The 21,848-nt window shown below is 40.3% G+C and overlaps 1 protein-coding gene across 2 annotated transcripts in view; it reads left to right on the top strand.

Moving 5' to 3' along the window:
- Positions 1 to 21,848, top strand: part of arhgef2a (Rho guanine nucleotide exchange factor (GEF) 2a) — a 159,131-nt gene that overhangs the window by 126,761 nt on the left and 10,522 nt on the right. The window lies entirely within an intron of this gene.

The following is a 21,848-nucleotide window of genomic DNA, read 5'->3' on the forward strand; positions in this document are numbered from 1 at the left end:
GTTTTCTTTTAGGCAATTACACACACTTGTGTTCACATGTTTTGATTGTTCGCAACCGGAATTAAGGGTACATGAGCGCGTAAGGTAGTTTCTCTGTGTTCCATTTTCATCCAGTAGATGGCACCACTGAGAAAATAATACACCAAACAGACTTCATCCATTGTTTTATATTTGACCAGAAAGATGATTGAAAAATCATTAAACTACAGTTGACCAGTGGAAACATATATTTGAACACTTTTAAAGGACTAATGTAAGCACAACTGTCCTTAAATGAATAAATAAATGAATAAATAAATAAAGTATCCGTTCAAATGAGGCTAATAATTTTCTGTTTAAAAAGGTGTCTGACTTGTTTATTATTTATGAAAATAGAAATCTAAATTTTGAACAATTTTTATCAATATTCTCCTGCTCCTCTGACATCACTACACTGAATGATGTATGATTTAATAGACTCCACTATGGTTTTAGTTTCTCATAGTGGAGTTATATCTCACTGGTTAGTTCACTGGGCTTAGAGTTTAAACACTACCATATCAAATCCCACTGGTGCCATGCATTTTGTGTATATATTAGATCAAACTGCAAAGAACAAAAAGTCAGAAGCCTAAATTTGTACTTTCTTCAGTCTCAGCCCACTTTTTTAACAAAATATTTGACTGACAAAAATGATGGTAAAGCTCTAGTGTTGCTTTCGTCAACGCAAAATTGTGATGAAATATTGTCATCAACGAACCTTTATCACATGAGGAAAACGTGTCATGTGACGATAACTATAATTAAATATATAATGCAATGTTGTTGACGAATAAAAACGAGACAAAATGTGGTTTACAAAATAAAAACTATGCTTAAATGTCACTTCATTTTCATTGACCAAAACGAGACAAACTCGGAGCGGCTCTACTCCGACTTCCTCACGGATGGCTGAACTTCTCACCCTATCTTTAAGGGAGACTCCAGCCACCCTCCTGATAAAACCTATTTCAGCCACTTGTATCCGTGACCTCGTTCTTTCGGTCATGACCCAACTTTCATGATCATAGGTGAGGGTTGGAACGAAGATTGACCGGTAGACCGAGAGCTTTAGATCGAGAGCTCTCTTTTCGTCGGTGCGGTAGAGCGATTGCAACACCGCCCCCGCTGCTCCAATTCTCCGGCCAAACTCATGCTCCATCGTCCCCTCACTCGTGAACATGATCCTGGGGTACTTGAACTCTTGGGGTAAGGACTCATTTACTACCTGGAGTAAGCAATCCACTGGTTTCCTGCTGAGAGCCATGGCCTCAGATTTAGAGGTGCTAATCCTCATCCCAGCCGTTTCACACTCGGCTGCGAAACGATCCAGTGAATGCTGAAGTCACTGACCGACGATGCCATCGGGACCACATCATCTGCAAAAAGCAGAGACGAGATCCTCAGCCCACCAAACTGCCACCCCTCCCCACCACGACTATGCCTCGATATCCTGTCCATGAAAATCAAAAACAGGATTGGTGACAAAGCGCACCCTTGGCGGAGGCCAACCCCCACCGGGAACAAATCCGACATACTGCCGAGGATCCGGACACAGCTCTCGCTTTGGGTGTACAGAGATTGGATGGCCCACAGAAGTGACTCCCTCACCCCATACTCCCGCAGCACCTCCCACAGTATCTCCCGAGGAACCCAGTCATATGCCTTCTCCAGATCCACAAAACACATGTAGACTGGATGGGCATACTCCCAGGCCCCCTCCAGGATCCTTGCAAGAGTGAAGAGCTGGTCCGTTGTTCCACGTCCAGGACGGAATCCGCATTGTTCCTCTTCAATCTGAGGTTCGACTATAGGACGAACCCTTCTTTCCAGCAACTAGGAGTAGACTTAACCAGGGAGGCTGAGTAGTGTAATACCCCTGTAATTGGCACACACCTCTGGTCCCCCTTTTTAAATAGGGGAACCACCATCCCGGTCTGCCACTCCCATGGCACCGTCCCAGACTTCCACGCAATTTTGAAGAGACGTGTCAACCAAGACAGCCCGTCCAAACCCATAACTTTCAGCATCTCATCAATCCCTGGGGCTTTGCCACTGTGGAGTTGTTTGACTACCTCAGTGACTTCCGCCAGAGATATTGACAATGATTCCCCATCAGCCTCCAGCTCTGCCTCTACAAAAGAGGGTGTGTTAGTCGGATTAAGGAGTTCCTCAAAGTGCTCCTTCCACCGCCCAATTACCTCATCAGCTGAGGTCACCAGCGTCCCATCCTTACTGTAAACAGATTGGACGGTTCCCCGTTTCCCCCTCCTGAGATGTCGAATGGTTTTCCAGAAGCACCTTGGTGCCGCCTGAAAGTCCTTCTCCATGACTTCTCCGAACTCCTCCCACACCTGCTGCTTTGCCTCTGACACGGCAAAGGCTGCAGCCCTTCTGGCCTGTCTGTACCTTGCAACTGCCTCCGTAGTCTTCTGGAATAACATATCCCGGAAGGCCTCCTTCTTCAGTCGGACAGCTTCCCTGACCACCGGTGTCCACCACGGTGTTCGAGGGTTACCGCCCCTTGAGGCACCTAAGACCTTGAGGCAACAGCTCACTGCTGCAGCTTCAGCAATGAAAGCTTGCCCACTCCGGTTCAATGCCCCCAACCTCCACAGGGATGCCAGAAAAGCTCCGCCGGAGGTGTGAGTTGAAGATCTCTCGGACAGGGGCCTCCTCCAGACGTTCCAAGTTCACTCGCACTACTCATTTGGGCTTACCTGGTCCGTCCAGAATCTTCCCCCATCCTCTGACCCAACTCATCACCAGATGGTGATCAGTTGACAGCTCTGCCCCTCTCTTCACTCGAGTGTCCAAAACATTAGGCCTCAGATCAGATGATACAATCACAAAATAGATCATCGACCTTTGGTCTAGGGTGCTCTGGTACCAGGTGCACTTATGAGCATCCTTATGTTCGAACATGGTGTTAGTTATAGACAATCCGTGACTAGCACAACGTGACTAGCACAGAAGTCTAATAACTGACGACCACTTGGATTTAGATCAGGGAGGCCGTTCCTCCCAATCTGTCTCCCAGCAGAACTATGGAGTCACCTACTGGAGCCCCATGCAGGACTCCATTCAGGGTCTCCAAGAAGGCCGAATACTCTGAACTGCTGTTTGGTGCATATGCACAAACAACAGTCAGAGTTTTCCCCCTACCACCCGCAGGCGAAAGGAGGCGACCCTCCCGTCCACTGGGGTAAACTCCAACAATGCGGCGCTCAGACGGGGGTTTGTCTTAGTCCCCACACCCGCCCGGCGCCTCACACCCTGGGCAACTGCAGAGTGGGCCTGGCTCCAGACGGGGGCCCCGGGCTTCCTCCGGGCAGGGCCTTTCTTCCTCGTTTCTCCATTGAGTCTTTGTGAACCATTCTTAGTCCGGCCCCTCGCCTGAGACCACTCTACCATGGCAGACCCTACCTGGAGCACTAGGCTTCAGACAACACAGCCCTCAGATTCACAGGGACACACAAACCTCTCCACCACAATAAGGTGATGGTTCCCGGAGAGGGTTAACGACAACTAAGAAAGAAAAATGAAAAGAAAGTCTGACACCGAGAAAGAGACCGATGGCCGGCCAGCCGGAGATTGTCTCTGGGAAAAAAAGAAGAAACACTTTCATTACATAGATGTGGAAAAGAAAATGGAATGTGTTGTGGAAAAAGAAAGGGAGAAATGCGACCACAAAATCACAGGAAAAAACACCACAAATCTTAAGAGACATCTCAGGGCATTCCATAATGAAATTTAGGTAAGTTTTAGAAAGCTCATGCGACATTAGGCTACGGTTAATGTGTTGGATCTTAACGCTAGCTTTAGACGTTAGCCACAGGAGCTGAGAACAAATGTGTGTGACTAGCGTGTGTGTGTATATTTGTTTGTGAGAGAGTGTAACGTGGGTTAACGTGTGTGAGAGTGTAAAGTGGGTTTTTAGTTCCTACCTGACTGACTCACTCTACCTCTACTCTACTAAGTGCACTAAGCGTCCCTTGTTGGCCAAATACTTTCACTAGTTTTGTTTTTTACATAGCAATCACACTGAACTGAAAGATATTTGCATGGGTTTGGATAAAAGAAAATGTTGGTTTCGTCAATACTACTAGGTACTTTTATTATATTGATTAAATATAATTGCATTACTAAAAAGAGACTAATATACCATTTTCTTTGACTAAAACTAGACTGATGTCATTAGTTTCCGTTGACTAAAACTAGACAAAAATAGTCATGGGCAATTCTGACTAAAATAAGACTAAAATGCTCAGACTTTTAGGTGACTAAAACTTGACTAGACTAAAAAGAATATAACCGTGACTAAAACTAATAAAATCTAAAATGACAGCTTGGACAAAGACTAGACTAAAACTAAAATAAAACAGGCCGCTAAAAAATAACACTATAAAGCTCACAAGGCAAGGCAAATTTCTTTTCATAGCACATTTCAACAACAAGAGAAATCAAAGTGCGTTACATAAAATATACAGCAAGTAAAAGCAATAGGCAACATAGAAATATATAAATCAAATGGATGTAACAATTAAGTTAGAATTAAAACCTAGATAATAATAATAATAATTCATTTATTTTATATAGCGCTTTTAGATAAGACTCTTACAAGACTCTTACAATGATAAGAAAATAAACAAAAACACGAAAGGGGTGATGATAATCAGGTTGGGGCAAGCAAAAGACAGCCCAATTCAGGAAACATGCACTTTTATCGTGCATTCACACCAAAAGCGATGGAGGCGAGTATGGCTTACTCACATTTGTCACATTAATGATCATTGCTTCATTCGCTTCCATTATCCATTATATTCTATCCACTGGTTTCCCTCAAGGACTGCAACAATAGCGGCTTTGGTGAGCCCGGTGAGCCCCTGCGAGTGAACTTTGATGACGCTTACGCAATCTCAATGCTGATTGGCTGTCGCGGCACAGCTTCACGCGTTGTCGCTTGAAAAGTTCCAATTTTTCAACTTTAAGCGGCACACGTGATGAGGCGGTAGAGGCGATGGACGCATCATCGCATCGCTCTTAACGCTCAGAACGTGTCGCCTAAAGCGACATTGCATCATTTACATTGATTTTGAATGGCAGCTTGACGCTTTCATCGCCTCCATCGCTTTTGGTGTGAATGCACGGTTAGATGTTTTCTTTCAGGCGATTACACGCAGGTGCGTTCGTATGTTTTGAGGTATATCTGGACTGCGCGCACCATTACGCGTACATGAACTCGTGAGGTAGTTTCTCTGTGTTCCATTTTCATCCACTGAGAAAATAATACACCAAACAGACATTGAATTATTGTGTTGTTCATATATATATGCTTGTAAATTACTAATGTAAGCACAGCTGTCCTTGAATGAATAAATAAAGAAAGACAGATTCCTTTGTTGTGCCAGAGAAAGCATGTGGCTAGTTAATGTGCTACTCTAGATGGCATTGTCAGGACAACTTTAATTCTGTTTTATCTGTCTTCTGTCTTGTGCTGTCTTTTGCTTGCCCCACCCTGATTGTCATCACCCCTTTCTTGCTTTTGTTAATTTTCTTGTCATTGTAAGAGTCTTTGAGTATCTACAGAGTCCCACAGGTGTCAGTGAAGGAAAAAAAAAGAAGTCATGTACTAAACTGAGGGAACGGATTATTAAACTGAGGGTACGATTTACTAAACTGAGGGAACGGATAATTAAACTGAGCTCACAATTTACTAAACTGAGGGCACAGATTATTAAATTTGGCAACCCGCGCCTATGGATATGACACCAACTACTTCTGATTGTGACCGCACTGCACCTCACAGGTAAGTCACTATATTCATATTTACGAGTAGCCTTACAGTTAATGCTATATTGTGTTTAGCATTGTACATAGACTGCTTTCGTAACGTTGCATTTATTGTGGTTGTCACGTCAAACGCACCTTTCATTAACGTTGGCAGCGAAGCAGCTTAAGTTAGCCTCCCGCGCTTTCATGTTAGCTACCTTTGTCTATAAACTTAACGGTGCGACCACTCACCCAGTTATGAAGCCTAAACAGGGTGAAGACAATTTTCAGTTTCCAATTACTCTGCCTATTCAACCCACACCGGGACACAAGGTGTCATGTGTAAGATATTACATATATGGTGTAATGTCACGCATGGGTCATATTGGATCATTTAAGTCGGTAAAGCCTCCACTTACCACCAATAGGATATAGATTATTCTTTTTACAGTTTAAAATGCACCGTTTTAAACATCATGTACACATAAATCCTTGTCCAGTTATGAACAATCGATGTGTATGGTTTATAACTTAGACTTGAGTGACATAGAGTTTTTATTGCTATTGTGCTTTTACAACTGTTGTTCCACACACCTCATTCTAGTCCTGTCTTTTCTTTACCTTAAATCTGACTACATTTTTTCCTACATAATGTCATAAAAGTCACAGCATATATGGCTTGATCATCTGTCACGAAAAGCAGGACACTATTTATCCACTACGTAAATACATAGTGGTGAAATAGAAAGAAAACTGAAATCTTTTTGCAGCTTTATTAATGTTCTGAATGTTCACTATTTCTACTGTAAGTTTTCATGTCCCCACTAAAACTTTTGTCGTTTTGTTTTTATATCCTGAAGATATATGAAACCTAGCTCACACAAGCTCCCAACAGAGAGTCGCAAGACAGATTCATAAGGTAAGAAAATGCATGCCAAGTGGATCACAATGTCATTGTTATCATGCATTTTATTATGAACTGTGTCCAGTCTGATGTGTTCTCATGACTTATGTCCATTTCTCTTGAAATTCCCCTGTTGGGGGAACTCTTTTTCCTCATGTGTTTCTCTCTCTTCCTAGGCAATCCTTGATGCTTCATGCTACCATGGATACATTGGAGCTTATAATCTTTATTTTAACTTGGGCCTCACATACAAGGACATCCTACGCTCTCTACCCATCCTATGTTGGGTAGAGAACACAGGATTATTCTAAGCTTGTCAACCCTAAAACCAGTCCTTAAGAAGAATGGACTGCTTCGCAGGAAATATTTTGACAGTTTAGGAGGGAAGGTTCATAATGGAAGAGCTCCAAGGCTACAGGTGGATGTACACAAAATGCAAAGAGAAGGGATTGCATGGCCGGAGAGAGAATGTCCGCCTCATTCTATCAACTCTTGACCTTGAGGGCACAGAAATGAGAAGAAGTAGAAGGTTGAAAAGACAAATTTTGTATAGCTTGTCGATTCCTATGACAAATTAAAGCCTTTTGGTATGTGCATCAATGGAGCTATTGATGGGTTCTCAAGAAGAATACTGTGGCTGAAGGCCTACTGTACCAGAAGTGACCCAAAAGTGATAGGTTATTTCCTTGAGACAGTAGGAGAAGTAGGTGGATGTGCCTGTATCCTGAGGACAGATATGGGGGGAGAAAACAGCTGTATACGAGATATGCAAAGATACCTTCGGCGGAATGATGATGATTTTCATGCAGGTGAAAAAAGCTTTATTTATGGAAGAAGCACAAGCAACCAAAGAATAGAAAGCTGGTGGGGCTTTCTCGTAAAGAGTGTGTGGACTTTTGGCTCGACCACCTTCACCGACTTAAAGATGAAGGTGATTTTGCTGGGGACTTGCTGGACCAGAACCAAATGCTATTCTGCTTCCTTGGTTTGATACAGGCAAGTAGCATCAATAGACGGGATGGTGTACATGCAGGGGTGTCCAACCCTGCTCCTGGAGGGCCACTGCCCTGCATGTTTTATGTTCCTCCCTGCTCTTACAAACCTGAGTCTAATGATGTGCTTGTTATCAAGCAGCTGAAGCTTGCCACAGATTTGAGGTGTGTTAGAGCAGGGAGAAACCTAAAACGTTATTTCATTATTTCTGCTGTTGTCACCTCTGCAGGATGACTTGGATTCAACCAAGGAGACCTGGAATTATTATTATAAAAGAACTAAAAATGTAAATACTCTCTCGCTTTAGATTAAACCTTGAAAACATTGTTGAACGGAACCCTGCTTCGTCTCCATGTTCTACAAGATCTCATAACTGCTTGAATGATCTGATTTGAACCACAGAATAGTGATCAGATTTTTTCACAAATTATTATAAATGTGTATTTTTGAGGTTAAAATATGTAACATTGTTTTACATAGCTTTAAAAGCACTGTACTTAGCACCCCTCGGGCAGCTATTTTATATTTAAAGATATTGTGGAGTAATGACAAAGAGAGAATGAAGTCACACTCCCTCTGTTTCTGTTGTAAAAGGTGGTCATAGTGATGTTTGTACCCCTTCATCTAAAGTCGTAAATTATATTTAATGGTTTACTTTTAGTATTATGCAATTTCAGATGTACAGCCACTTCAAAGTTAAAAAAGTACATTTCATAAACTTAATACATTCCATTTGGTCATATATCTCAGTCATAATTACTTGCTTAATAAAATATCTCCTGTGGACCCTGTTTGAGAAAAAAGGCTTAATATATACTAAAAGCCTAACCCTGAAATCTGATTTGATTGATTCTGCGATGGGAACTGAGTTTTCGTTTCAAGAACAGCTGATCAGTTCGTTCAATGAACTCTGAGTAGGTTGAACCTGAACATGACAAGCCATCATCAATAGTGCTCTGATGCGATGATTCACCATGGCAACAGGTAAATAAAACAGAGCCTCCATTTTAATCCCGTGTATATATTAATGCATGTGTAGACTGAACACATTTGTCTTTCAAAAAAAGGGTACTTATGGGGGAAAGTTTAATTACAGTTACATGAAATTTTATTCATATTTGAAGGTAAAAAATATAGGCTTAAGACAGATCATAATGTGATCATATAATAATGCATTATAATAAGTATTTAAATGTTACATTTGGATATTTGCTCAACAGCATTAAAACCAATGAAAACCAGTGTGACCAATCACATCATGATTAATAGACTATTATTCTACATGTCTAAAGCTTCATGGAGATTTTTACATTTTAAATTGAGATTACTCATTGTGCCATAAACATTTTATTGAAACTGCTATCATAGTCTAAGTGAAAAAAGGACATGCAGAAATCTTACGCTGAGTTTTGAATTGAATTTTATTTGAGTTGAAAGGGGAAAAAAACACTATTCATAGAAATGACCGACTGCACATAAGTGTTAACTTTAGATAGTCCTGAGAAACAAACTATGCTATTAAAGCATTCTGAGATGGAGTGAATGAATGAGTAAATGTAACAGCATGTGTCACTGTAAGAGTGAGGAGAATCAGTGAAACTCAAGATTTGTATACCACAAAGCCAGTGAGAAGGTTAGATTCACAGTCTCTTATTATTGTTGTTAAGTTTAAGTAATCTAAGTTTCCTCTCATCTCAGGGTTACCAAACAAGAGTTTTTACTAATCCTGCTTTATGAAACAGCCCTGGTCTTTTATCCCTAGATATCCAGAACGAGGAAAGCATGTGCATACTCAGATATGTGTTGTTTTTATTGAAAATAAAACATGAACCGTAAATGAATATAGTGGGGTGGGAATAGCTTTGAGTGAAACATCACTCTTATATATGTCCTCCTAAACACAAGGAATGGGAATCGAGAACCACATTAAGGTAAGAACCATTAACAAATTGGAATCAGAACCTGAATCATAGGGCTATGAGCTTATCAATTCCTTTCATCAATGTCGGCACATTTTTCTGACAGCTGCGCATTTCAAAACATGCTTGGTGATGGTGATGAGTAATAACAGTGGCGCTATAACAACATTAGGCAGGCTGAGCATCATTTTTCTTGTAACAATCCTGAAAACATATGGTAAATAAAAAACAACACATCTACATTGTGTTCAGAATCTGAAAATAAAAGAGTTGATGACCAAAAACATGCATGAATAAATCCCATCCCTATTTAACACACTGCAAGTCAACCAGACAAGCAGCAACCTTAAAGTCCATATCTGCGCTACTTCTTGATGAATACATTTCTATAGACGGGAAATAGTAAAAACAAAAAACACTTTGCTGCAGCCGTTCTATTGGTCTGATCACAGAACAGTCAGGCACCAAACTTCCTACAACAGACAAACAGAACATGGATATGAATACACATGCAGATATAGGCAACCTGGCATAAACTACATGAAACTAAAAATTAAAGTTACAATGAAATGTCCTTTTCAAGTCAACAAGCTCCCGAACATGACATCGTCTATTTGACATCACACATCACCGATGTTTCTGAAGAGCAATTGTCAAGCTCAGTGTGCGCTCCAGCCATCGCCATCTTGGCAGTGCCTGATTCCACCTGACTTCCAGCGAATACATGAATGGGCTGGAGGTGGAGTGTGGACAGAGCTGAGGCAGGCCAAATTGCCTCAACAATCTATGCTCGCCACCTGTGAAACACCTGTCACTCAAGGCTGCATGCCTTTATTTATGCATAACTTAAAACCTCAATATAATTTGGGTGATTTTATTCACCCACTGAAAAGTCAGTCACACCAAGATTGTTTATTGGCCTGTAGCATGTGCCACAGCGTCCACTCAGTAACTGTAAATGCCGACACCAACAATGCTATCCTGCGCCTCTATGGCTTCTTCCGCTCCCTACATCACACTATACCACAACATAACAAGGTAAATAAAGGGATGTATACATTTCTCTGGTCTGTTCTGTTAGGATATGTGCGATGTGTTCGTTGTTGCTTTTGAAATGACAGATGCTTTTGAAAACAGCCAGACTTGCTCTGGTGACTGTAATCAACAACAGAGATTTAGAGCTAAATAATGCCTTCCTACCTTATGGAATGTTTAATGTTTATAGCAATCAAACATTACAAGTCTAGTTAGTTAGTTGGTCACTCGTTGTTTCACTGTTTGCTGCTCTCACTAAATTCAGCTGTTTTTGCTATAATATTCACTACAGCGGCTAACTACTGCTTAACATTTAAACATCCACTAGTTCTACTCAAGCACTCACAGCTCTCCTTCTTTCAGCCGCTTTCTTGCTAATTCCATAGTGTTAAAAGTTACATGCTCTTAGTCAAATTAACACAAAATCTGCGATTATGCAACAAAATCATAAAATAAAATGTGGACTTTTAAACATCAGATCTCTGTCATCTAAAGCTGTATTAGTAAATGATCTGATATCAGACAACCATATTGATTTACTCTGTCTGACTGAAACCTGGTTGTGTCATGAAGAATATGTTAGCCTTAATGAATCCACTCCTCCCAGTCATATTAATACTCATATTCCTCGAGGCAGTGGTCGAGGAGGAGGCGTTGCAGCTATTTATGACTCAGGCCTATTAATCAAGCCTACACCTAAACTTAATTATAATTCATTTGAAAGTCTTGTTCTTTATTTATCACATTCAACCTCGAAAACTGTGCAGCCAATTATACTTGTTATAGTGTACTGTGCTCCTGGTCCGTACTCTGAATTTCTATCTGAGTTTCTGTCAAATTTAGTCCTTAAATCTGAAGTAATCATTGTAGGAGATTTTAATATTCACGTGGACGTTGATAATAATAGTCTTAGTATTGCGTTTATCTCTCTATTAGATTCGATTGGTTTTAGTCAGAGTGTACATAAACCTACTCACTGTTTTAATCACACCCTCAACCTTGTTTTGGCTTATGGTGTGGAAATTAAAGACTCAATAGTCTTTCCACAGAATCCTATTTTATCAGACCATTATTTAATAACTTTTGAATTCATATTACAGGACTACTCACCTCAGGGCAAAAGTTTCTATACTAGATGTTTATCTGATAGTGCTGTAATGAAATTTAAGGACGCTATTCCATCTCATTTAATTTAATGTCTTATCCTAATAATCAAGATACCTGTACTAACGTTAGTCTCTCTGAAATTGATTACCTTGTTGACAGTGTTGCAGGCTCACTGCGAACATCACTTGACTCTGACTTCCTATAACCCTCAGTAGTAACGACTTCATGACCTTCTTTAATGACAAAATTATAACTATTAGAGACAAAATCAACTCGCTTGGCACCAATTTTTCTTCAAACCCAGGAACCTTACAAACTGTACGACCTGATATATTCTTGGACTGCTTTTCTACAGTTGATCTTAACAAATCAACCTCTACTATTTCAGCATCAAAGCCTTCTACTTGTCTCCTAGACTCTATTCCAACTAGGTTACTTAAAGAAGTGTTACCTTTAATTAGCACTCCTGTATTAGATATGATTAACATGTCTTTATCAGCAGGTTATGTACCACAGTCTTTTAAAGTAGCTGTAATAAACCTCTTCTTAAAAAGCTCAGTCTTGATCCTGAGGTACTAAACCTATATCTAACCTACCTTTTCTCTCTAAGATCCTCGAGAAATTAGTTGCTAATCAGCTGTGTGACTTTTTACATTATAATAAGTTATTTGAGGACTTCCAGTCAGTAATTTCTTACCAGTGCTGTCTCAGTGCTATGATTCATTCTAAATCCTAACAACCTTCTAATAGCTTCAGACAAAGGACTTGTCTCTGTGGTTGTTCTACTAGATCTTAGTGCTGCCTTTGACACTATTGACAATCGCATCCTGCTAAAGAGACTGGAGCATCTAATTGGCATTAAAGGAACCGCATTAAGCTGGTTTAAGTCTTATTTATCTCATAGATCTCAGTTTGTACATGTTAATGACAAATCCCCCATGCACACTAAAGTCAGTCACAGAGTACCACAGGGTTCTGTCCTTGGACCGATTCTATTCACCTTATATATGCTTCCCTTAGGAAATATTATAAGGAAGCACTCCATAAATTTTCATTGTTATCCTGATACCTCGATCAAACCAGAAGAAACCGATCAGTTAACTAAACTTCAAATGTGCATTAAGGAAATAAGAAAGCTGGATGACCTGCAATGTTCTGATAGATAAAGTGAAGTTATTGTACTTGTCCCCAAAGGCCTCTGAAACTCAATAGCTAAAGATATTGTTACTCTGGATGATGTTGTGTTGTCCTCCAGCACCACAGTAAGGAATCTGGGTGTTATTTTGGATCAGGATATGTCCTTCGATTCTCACATAAAATTAACAACAAGGGCTAAATATTTTCACCTGCGTAATATTGCGAAAATTAGGAACATTGTGTCTCAGAAAGATGCAGAAAAACTACTCCAGGCATTTGTTACTTCTAGGCTAGACTGCAACTGCAACTGCAACTCCTTATTATCAGGCTGCTCCAATAAGTCTGTTAAGAGTCTCCAGTTGGTCCAAAATGCTGCAGCTCATGTAGTAACTAAAACAAATCGAAAAGAACATATTTCTCCTGTATTAGCCTCTTTGCACTGGCTACCTGTAAAATGTAGAATAGAATTTAAAATCCTTCTTCTAACCTACAAAGCTCTTATTAGTCAGACTCTGTCGTATCTTAAAGAGATCATAGTACCATATTACCCAACTAGATCGCTGCACTCTGAGAATCCAGGGCTACTTGTCGTTCCTAGAGTCTCCAAAAGTAGAATGGGAGGCAGAGCCTTCAGCTACCAAGCTCCTCTCCTGTGGAACAAACTCCCAAATGTTATTCGGGAGGCAGACACTGTCCCCATATTTAAGAGTAAACTTAAAACTTTCCTTTTTGATAAAGCTTACAGCTAGGGCTTACGAGCCGTTAGCAATGTTGTTATTTTTTAAATGATTTTGTTCTGCTTAATGATGATGCTATAGGCCTAGTCTGCCGGGGGATAATCCTTTTCCTGATACTTCTCTGAGCTTCTCTCCTCTCTGACTGTATCATTCATGTCTCATCAATGCATGTTATTATTTCAATTTTTTTGTCCTGGAGTTGTTTGTGCTTTGTCGTCTCGCAGGACTCTACTGATCGTTGTGGTGCCTGCTGCCGTGGTCCTGCATGACGCTTCCTGCTGCTATTATCATTGTTACTCATATATACTATCACTATTTTAATGAACTATAAAAAATTTGTAGCCATAAAAACACCATCAGTGGTATGTCTCTACTATTGCCACTACTCATCATTTATTATGTTTGCCACCATAATTATTATCATTGTCACATTCTATCACCTTAGCTGTGCTTGTTTCTACTATTCTGCAGTATTAACTGCCACAACATATAAGTCATATTCACATACAATAGATATTATTATAGTTACTGTTACGCTTTGGTTGCTTGCATCTCTGGAAGTGTGACTCCTCCCCAACCGGTCAAGACAGATGGCTGTCCTCCACAGAGCTGGGTCTGTCCGACGTTCCTGCCTGTTATAGGGAAGGTTTTCGTTGCCACCGTACTCTACGGAGGAATTGTTGGGTCTATGTAAATCATAAATAAGTCATAGAGTGTGGTCTTTACCTACTCTGTAAAGTGTCCTGAGATAACTTTTCTCATGATTTGGCACTGTAAATAAAATTGAATTGAATTGAATTGAATAGTTTAAAAACATACCTTTATCGGAGATCCTACCCTGCATTGATTTGATCATTTAAATTTTGATGGTTCTTTTATTGTCCATTATATAGGCCTATCTAAACTATTTGTTTTATTTGTATGCATTTGATCTGATAATTTATTGTCAGATAAATATCACATGTGTGTTTGCTATAAACATTCCATAAAGTAGGAAGGCATTATTTAGCTCTAAATCTCGGTTATTGATTACATTCACCGGAGCAAGTCCGGCTGTTTTCAAAAGCATCTGTCATTTAAAAAGCAACAACAAACACATCGCACCTATCCTAACCAAACAGACCAGAGAAACGTATACAGTACACCCCTTTATTCACAGCGTTATTTTGTGATATATTGTTAATAAAGACCAAATATATATAGCTATACATTTATAGCAATACTTAAACTAAATTATAGCAGGGGGAGGGGTGTGTTCTGGTGTGATGTAGGCAGCGGAAGAAGTCGCTAGGGGCGCAGGATACCATTGTTTGTGTCTGCATTTACAGTTACTTAGTGGTACATGCCATGGTTCGCCAGTGGTTGCTGTGGTACATGCCACCGGCTGATAACCGATCTTGCCGTCCACTGAAAAGTTGCCACAAATTTATTTATTCTGACCTGAACTTAAACCTGACACTTACCACTAAATAATGTCCATCACCTACATGTTTGCATCAAGGACATTAGTAAACTTCAATTTATGGTATGAGGCATAGGTGTTTGGAACACACAGCCACATGTGTGGGATGTGGGTCTTCTTGTAAAAGGTGCTCTCTGGCGCAATGAATCGCACATGTATATCCTTGCCAACGAGAAGGTCCACACCTGCTGAAGGCATGAAAAAAGGCTATTCAATTGTAAAGATGTAGTCAATTATTTGACCACTTTTTAACTGTTAAGAGTCTAAGTCAACTAAGACCTTTGAGTTATTTGGTTATTAGTCAACCCTGCCCATTTGCGTTAGTGTTTAAAGGGATATTTCAGATATTTTTTACATTAGGTACTTGCTAGTAGTGTAGTAAATATATTAGCATCATCATTAACTTACTTACCGAGTCCAGTTTTTAGAGTTCTGACTGGGTTACAAGCAAAACGAGAAGCTTCAACCAGCCACAAAGTCCTCATCCATACCAATACATTCAGACAAAAGCTTTAAACATCTACGGGAGAATACCATGGTCCTCCTGCACTTCCAATGCATTAGACTGACACTATAACTTGGAACCTTAAGTGCTTAGTAATTGAATCACACTGGGCCTTGTTCCAAGACATCATGCTAGTCTGAGAGTAATTCCACATGGGAAATGTGGAAATCTTGTAGATGGTTGAAAATGGTCGAACACTTTTCTTTCTTGACCACATTCACTGCCTGTCTAAAGCTTACCAGTTCACTCAGAACCCTGCTTGAACTCAGACTACAGTACCTGGTAAACAGGATATTGCTTACACATCTCAACTACCCGAATGGCAAGTATTATACACCACTGAAGTAAAAAAAAAAAACCCTGAGCTATTCATTTAAAAAGTATCATATGGATAACAAGTTTCAATTTGGATACAATACAGTGTCAATTAATCAACTACATTAGATGACTAATGAAGAGAATTTATTTACGCCCTATATTCTTTTGGGTATATCAGTCATATGATCAAACAACTTATCGCAATTCTGTCAAATAATTACCAGTACAAAATCTGAGAAATTTCCTCAGCCGAACTTCACCACAGTTCCTGATGAACTTCTTCAGGAAATCAAGAGTCTGACTGTCCCTCTTGTTGAGGGTTTCATGTTGTAGCATGGCTACAACTTTCCTGTGTGTAGGAGTGAGGCTAGCCAGCATTTCATCCAATCCTCCTGGGGGCAGTCTCAGCCCTTTCAACACAATGCTCCAACACTCCAGTATTTATGCTGGATCCTGCACCATTTCTATGTGCCACTTCAAGTAAGGTTTTCTGGACACTTGCCTAGGCGAAAAGAAGTTTAACATCATGGGCCTTTAGGAAATCCAACCATTCCTCTGTTCCAGAGATAGTTTTGATGTCTTTCATAGCTTGCTCAGCCACTTCCTTTTATTCAATACGGAACTGTTTCTAAGAATGTTGCAAACAATTCATCATTTGTGATTTCAATTCCAAGACAGTGGGCGAGGAAGGGCTATGGGAAAGTACTTCAGCATGTTGTAGACTAGAACGATCACTTTAGCCATGTTTCCCCACCCATCTTTCATATCATGTCTCGTCTGAGGTATTTTCAGTATTTTTCTGGCCGTGCATTTTCATAAAGAAAGTCTCCCAATACAGTACTCCAGTATTGTCTTCTCCTTTCTCTGTCTTACCACTGGGTAGGACCATCTCGATCTCTAAGATGGATCTACAGACACACATCTATCTTAAAGGCAGCATTTAGTCCTTGAAAAAACCCCTGTGAAGCCTAAGCTTGGTGATCTTTGGTGGTTGAAACTGTTCCTGAACTGTTAATAAGCTTTCGACCTGCACTGGTTCCATTGGAATGGTATCATTCAGGTCAGCAGTATCATCAAGAAAAGCATATCCAATCACAATGAAATTGATGCCTGTGGTTCATGAGTCAAATTATTCTCTAAAAACATGACACTTGACAAAGGCATTGTAATGCCAATTTCACTTGTGGTAGAAGCTACACTGGGAGTTTCAGATGTGGAAGCAACTACACGAGAAGCAGCAGTTGTACGGAGTGATTCACTTAGGGTCGACCAGTTGAGGTAGCAGCATTCGGTATTTCATTTGCATTTATTTCAATCCGTTTGTGTCAACATTTTAACTTTTCTTTTCTCATATTGTTCATCTAGTGTGATCAATGGAGCTAGCTCATCTTCAGTAAAATTCCGCATGGTGAATTTGAATTCATTGACATTTCCGATTTTACTTACAAAATAGGTCTTTGCCAATTTCCAACCGTTGTGCCAGTCTTCAATGCCTTCAAATGTCTGGTGCCTCCTCCTCTTTTCACTTTCAACTGAATTTTACCCCCAACAGCCTCTTCAAACAATCCCATTTGAAAAGCACGTTCCACTTTTAGAGCATTTGAGTTACCAGTCAATTTTTCTGAACGATCATGCACAGAACTTCTCTTGGAGGCCCGTCTTTCGTGTATTTTTGCCATCAGGGTTTCTGTAGCCTTAGGTCACACTCACACTGTCCATCCGTACCATGCCCCAGGATGTTTCAAGGCTAAAGTCTAGTTCGTTTGACCAGTGTGAGTGCAACCGTCCACGACTGTTTGGGAGAGGTGGGCTTTTGTAAAGCCCGCTTGCACATGTATGAGCACTAGCATGTGCACGCGTAGGGGCACGAGGCCTACGGCGGTTCTGACGTAATTTTATGTGCGCCTGTTCGGACATAGAAAAAAAGATGTATGGACCATGCGCGGACATTTTAAACAATGGCGGCGAAAGGTTCACGTTGGTGTGATGCGGAGGTGGAGTGTTTACTGCAGATTTGGTCAGATGAAAATATTCAAAAACAGACGCATCGAGATGACATCAATCAATGCGTGTGGCGTGTTACGGTGTGATGACGTATAGGCAGGCAAGAAGCATTCCACCGAGGCCCAGGTAGTGTGAGTACAAAGGGGCCTTGGGCGCGGGGGGAGAGGGAGGAGGGGACAAGTACCTAAAGCACGGGGCACGGTACGGATGGACAGTGCGAGTGCGCCCTTAGAGACAGTTGAGCTGGTGGTTCCTTCCAGTGCAGCCACTTCTTTTCGGCAGTACTGCCAAATAGCTATCCTATCCCCAATTTTGGGCACATATAGAGTTGGTTCGTCCTCTGTCATTGAATGGACTGTATTGCAGTCAACCTGAAAAAACAATGGAAATGGGTACAATTGAGAATAAAACGTTCCTATTCTTTCATTTGTGTGAACAGCCTGTGGACTAATTTCTATGTTTCAGGGTGGTTCTTTTATTCAGGAAAATCTAAAGGATGTGGCTTATGTGTGATCCTGAGTGCCTTGCCTCTCTTCAGCTCCCGTACATGTATACTAGGGCTAGACAATATGTCAAAATGTACCTTCATCGCAATATAAACATATGTGATATACGTTATACTCAGTAGTGGATTCTGTATCTGATGGATTTTGAGTCCTCCATATTCTTTTCCACTCTGCAGAGGTGATTGAAACCCCTTTATCTTAAACCTATGTTGAGATTTGATCTGAATGAATCAATACCTACAGACCTGAGGAAGTAACTCTGTTTGATATTAAGGACTTAAATTGTTCAACTGTGACAGTTTCAACATGTTTGTGACATTAAAACTAGGTGGTGTGTTGTGTTAACTGCAGCATTACATGCCTTCTTGTTGATAAACACATCAACGAATGCCCTGATCTAACCTCCTTTGTTCCCGCAGGAACTTGTGGAAACTCTTGTCCATTCTATTAAAAAGGTTATAATGAGTTAATGCAAAGCAAATGTTATGAAATTATTTTGAGCAAGTAATCAATATTAGGTTCAATAAGTACCAAGTCCCCAATAGTATGTGAGAAAACTTTCTCAGTGAGAGTGGCAATTATTAAAGTAAAAGTTTGTAAGAACTACTCTGCTTTGATTAATAAACTACTCTGCTAGTATTAATATTTTTAATATTTCTGTTTAACACGGTGGTGTAGTGGTTAGCACTGTCGCCTCACAGCAAGAAGGTCACAGGTTCGCATCCCGACCTCGGCCTTTCTGTGCGGAGTTTGCATGTTCTCCCCGTGTCTGCGTGGGTTTTCTCCGGGTACTCCGGTTTCCTCCCACAGTCCAAAGACATGCACGTGTTGGGTTAATTGATGAGTCTAAAATTGCCCGTAGGTGTGAATGGTTGTCTGTCTCTGTACGTCTCTATGTGCCCTGTGATAGACTGGCGTCCTGTCCAGGGTGTACCCCGCCTCACGCCCGATGTCAGCTGGGATCGGCTCCAGCACCCCCGCGACCCCGACCCCGGGATAAGCAGTTGAAGATGAATGAATGAATTTCCAACATAGAAAGTTTAAAGAAACTCAGAGAAGGGACTGTCGGCACATCTATGGTGTCAGTCTGACCCAGGGTTCTGTTGTCACTAAACCGGCGACTATCAGGCTTAGATACTTGTCACAACAGCTTAATGTAGTGACTCATGTAGTGTATAATTTCCCTTTGTTCACTAGTGATTGTTTGCTTTGACTTGTACTTGATCAAATAACCAATGGAAACTTCCTTTGCGTTTGAAATAATAATCGTCATTTAATTTCTCAATGAAGCCACATAATTATAACTTTTATTCACATTCAAAATAAACAGACAAAATGCTAGAAAACCGTTTGCTCCTCCATTCATCAGCAACACCCGGGCAACACCACTGATTAACCTCAAGAAACCTGCCTAACACTGGTTGGCTCAGTAACAAGAGGAAATACTGCCCCCTAGCTGTTAGGGGGTATAAGGGTCTATGAATAAAACATAGCTCCTACACCAATGTCAGAAATTTTAGAGACAAGGAATATAATAAAAACACTTTTTGAGTGGAGGGGAACTTTAATGAAAAAGGAGTTCCTGCTAATGAAAACTGAATGAGTGCAGGACCTCTCACCTTAATATACGCCTTCCTAGGTACAATCCTGCTTACTCATCACATCAGCAAAGTGGTAGAGGAAGTACTCAGATCCTTAAAAAAAAAGTAGCAATACCACACTGTAAAATATTTTGTTAAAAGTAAATATAAAGATTTTAAAGAGTAACAACTGGCCCCAGTCTTTTTTGTCAAGGATTGCCTTGAGCAGGGATGGGCAATCCTGCTCCTGTAGGGCCACTGCCCTGCATCTTTTAATTGTCTCCATACTCTAACACAACTAAGTCCAATGATTATCAAACTTGTGACAAGCTTTAGCTGCTTGATAACATAATAAAAAATGTAATATCTTACACATGACATCTTGTGGGTTGAATAGGCAGAGTAATTGGAAACTGAAAATTGTCTTCACCCTGTTTAGGCTTCATAACTGGATGAGTGGTCGCACCGTTAATTTTATAGACAAAGGTAGCTAACATGAAAGCGCAGGAGGCTAACTTAAGCTGCTTCACTGCCAACGTTAATGAAAGGTGCGTTTGACGTGACAACCACAATAAATGCAACGTTACGAAAGCAGTCTATGTACAATGCTAAACACAATATAGCATCAACTGTAAGGCTACTTGTAAATATGAATATATTGACTTACCTGTGAGGTGCAGTGCGGTCACAATCAGGTTGCAATGTTGAAAGGAAGTAGTTGGTGTCATATCCATAGGCGCGGGTTGCCAAATTTAATAATCCGTGCCCTCAGTTTAGTAAATCGTGAGCTCAGTTTAATAATCCGTTCCCTCAGTTTAGTAAATCGTGCCCTCAGTTTAATAATCCGTTCCCTCAGTTTAGTACATGACTTCTTTTTTTTCCTTCACTGGCACCTTGGGGGCTCCGTAAGTATCCGAAAAGCGCTATATAAAATAAATGAATTATTATTATTTTATCTTGGTTTTGTAGTATGTTACATTCATTTGATTTATATATTTTTATGTTGCCTATTGTCTTACACTTTTAAGGATATGGGGCCGCTCACTCTTGGAGGTACACAATTATTTCCAGTAGGAAATATGAAAACAGTGCAGATCAGGAGCTGTAGCATACACTTAAACTTGCTCATCACGTACTGACGACTTCTTCTCTTCTATCTATTGGCGTCTACTCTACTTTGAGTCAATACCCATGTTAAGTACCCAAATACATGTTTACTTACTCTTACAGGGACAACAGGTAAGTATTTAGCAAGTGACCTTAGCTACGGAAATACTGTCTCTTTTTTTTTAGTGTCAAATTACTCTTTTTAACATTTATAAACAGCTAAGTAATGCATAAATTAAAATGAAATAAAAACAGGAAAATAACAAATAAGTAATACCACATTTCTTCAGACTGAATAATCTCTGAACTTGTCTTACTACTGCGTTTACTGTTTTAAACTTTAATGGATTATGCTTATTAACTGAATTATCTATCTTAACTCGTCTTTGCCAGTTACTGTATTATTTCACATGAATTACAATTAAAGTTTTAATGACTGACTACTGCACATGACTTATCAAAACCTGGTGTAATACTCCTTTAACTGTCATGGCTGCGGCAATAGTTTTTACTGGCACTTTTACTCGGTTCACTCGGTTCAGATCAGGAGCTGTAGCATACACTTAAACTTGCTCATCACGTACTTACGACTTCTTCTGCTCTACTGGCGTAGGCTACTGATACCCCACAAAGTGTTAACTTTAGAGCGCCCTCTGCTGACGAAGCTGATTTAGGCAGCACTAATATCACCCATTCAAAGCTCATTCATCCAGAATTATAAGGTAGACTATTGTAATAAATGTT

This window comes from Echiichthys vipera, assembly GCF_963691815.1.
Source record: "Echiichthys vipera genome assembly, chromosome: 13".
Taxonomy (NCBI): Eukaryota; Metazoa; Chordata; class Actinopteri; order Perciformes; family Trachinidae; genus Echiichthys; species Echiichthys vipera.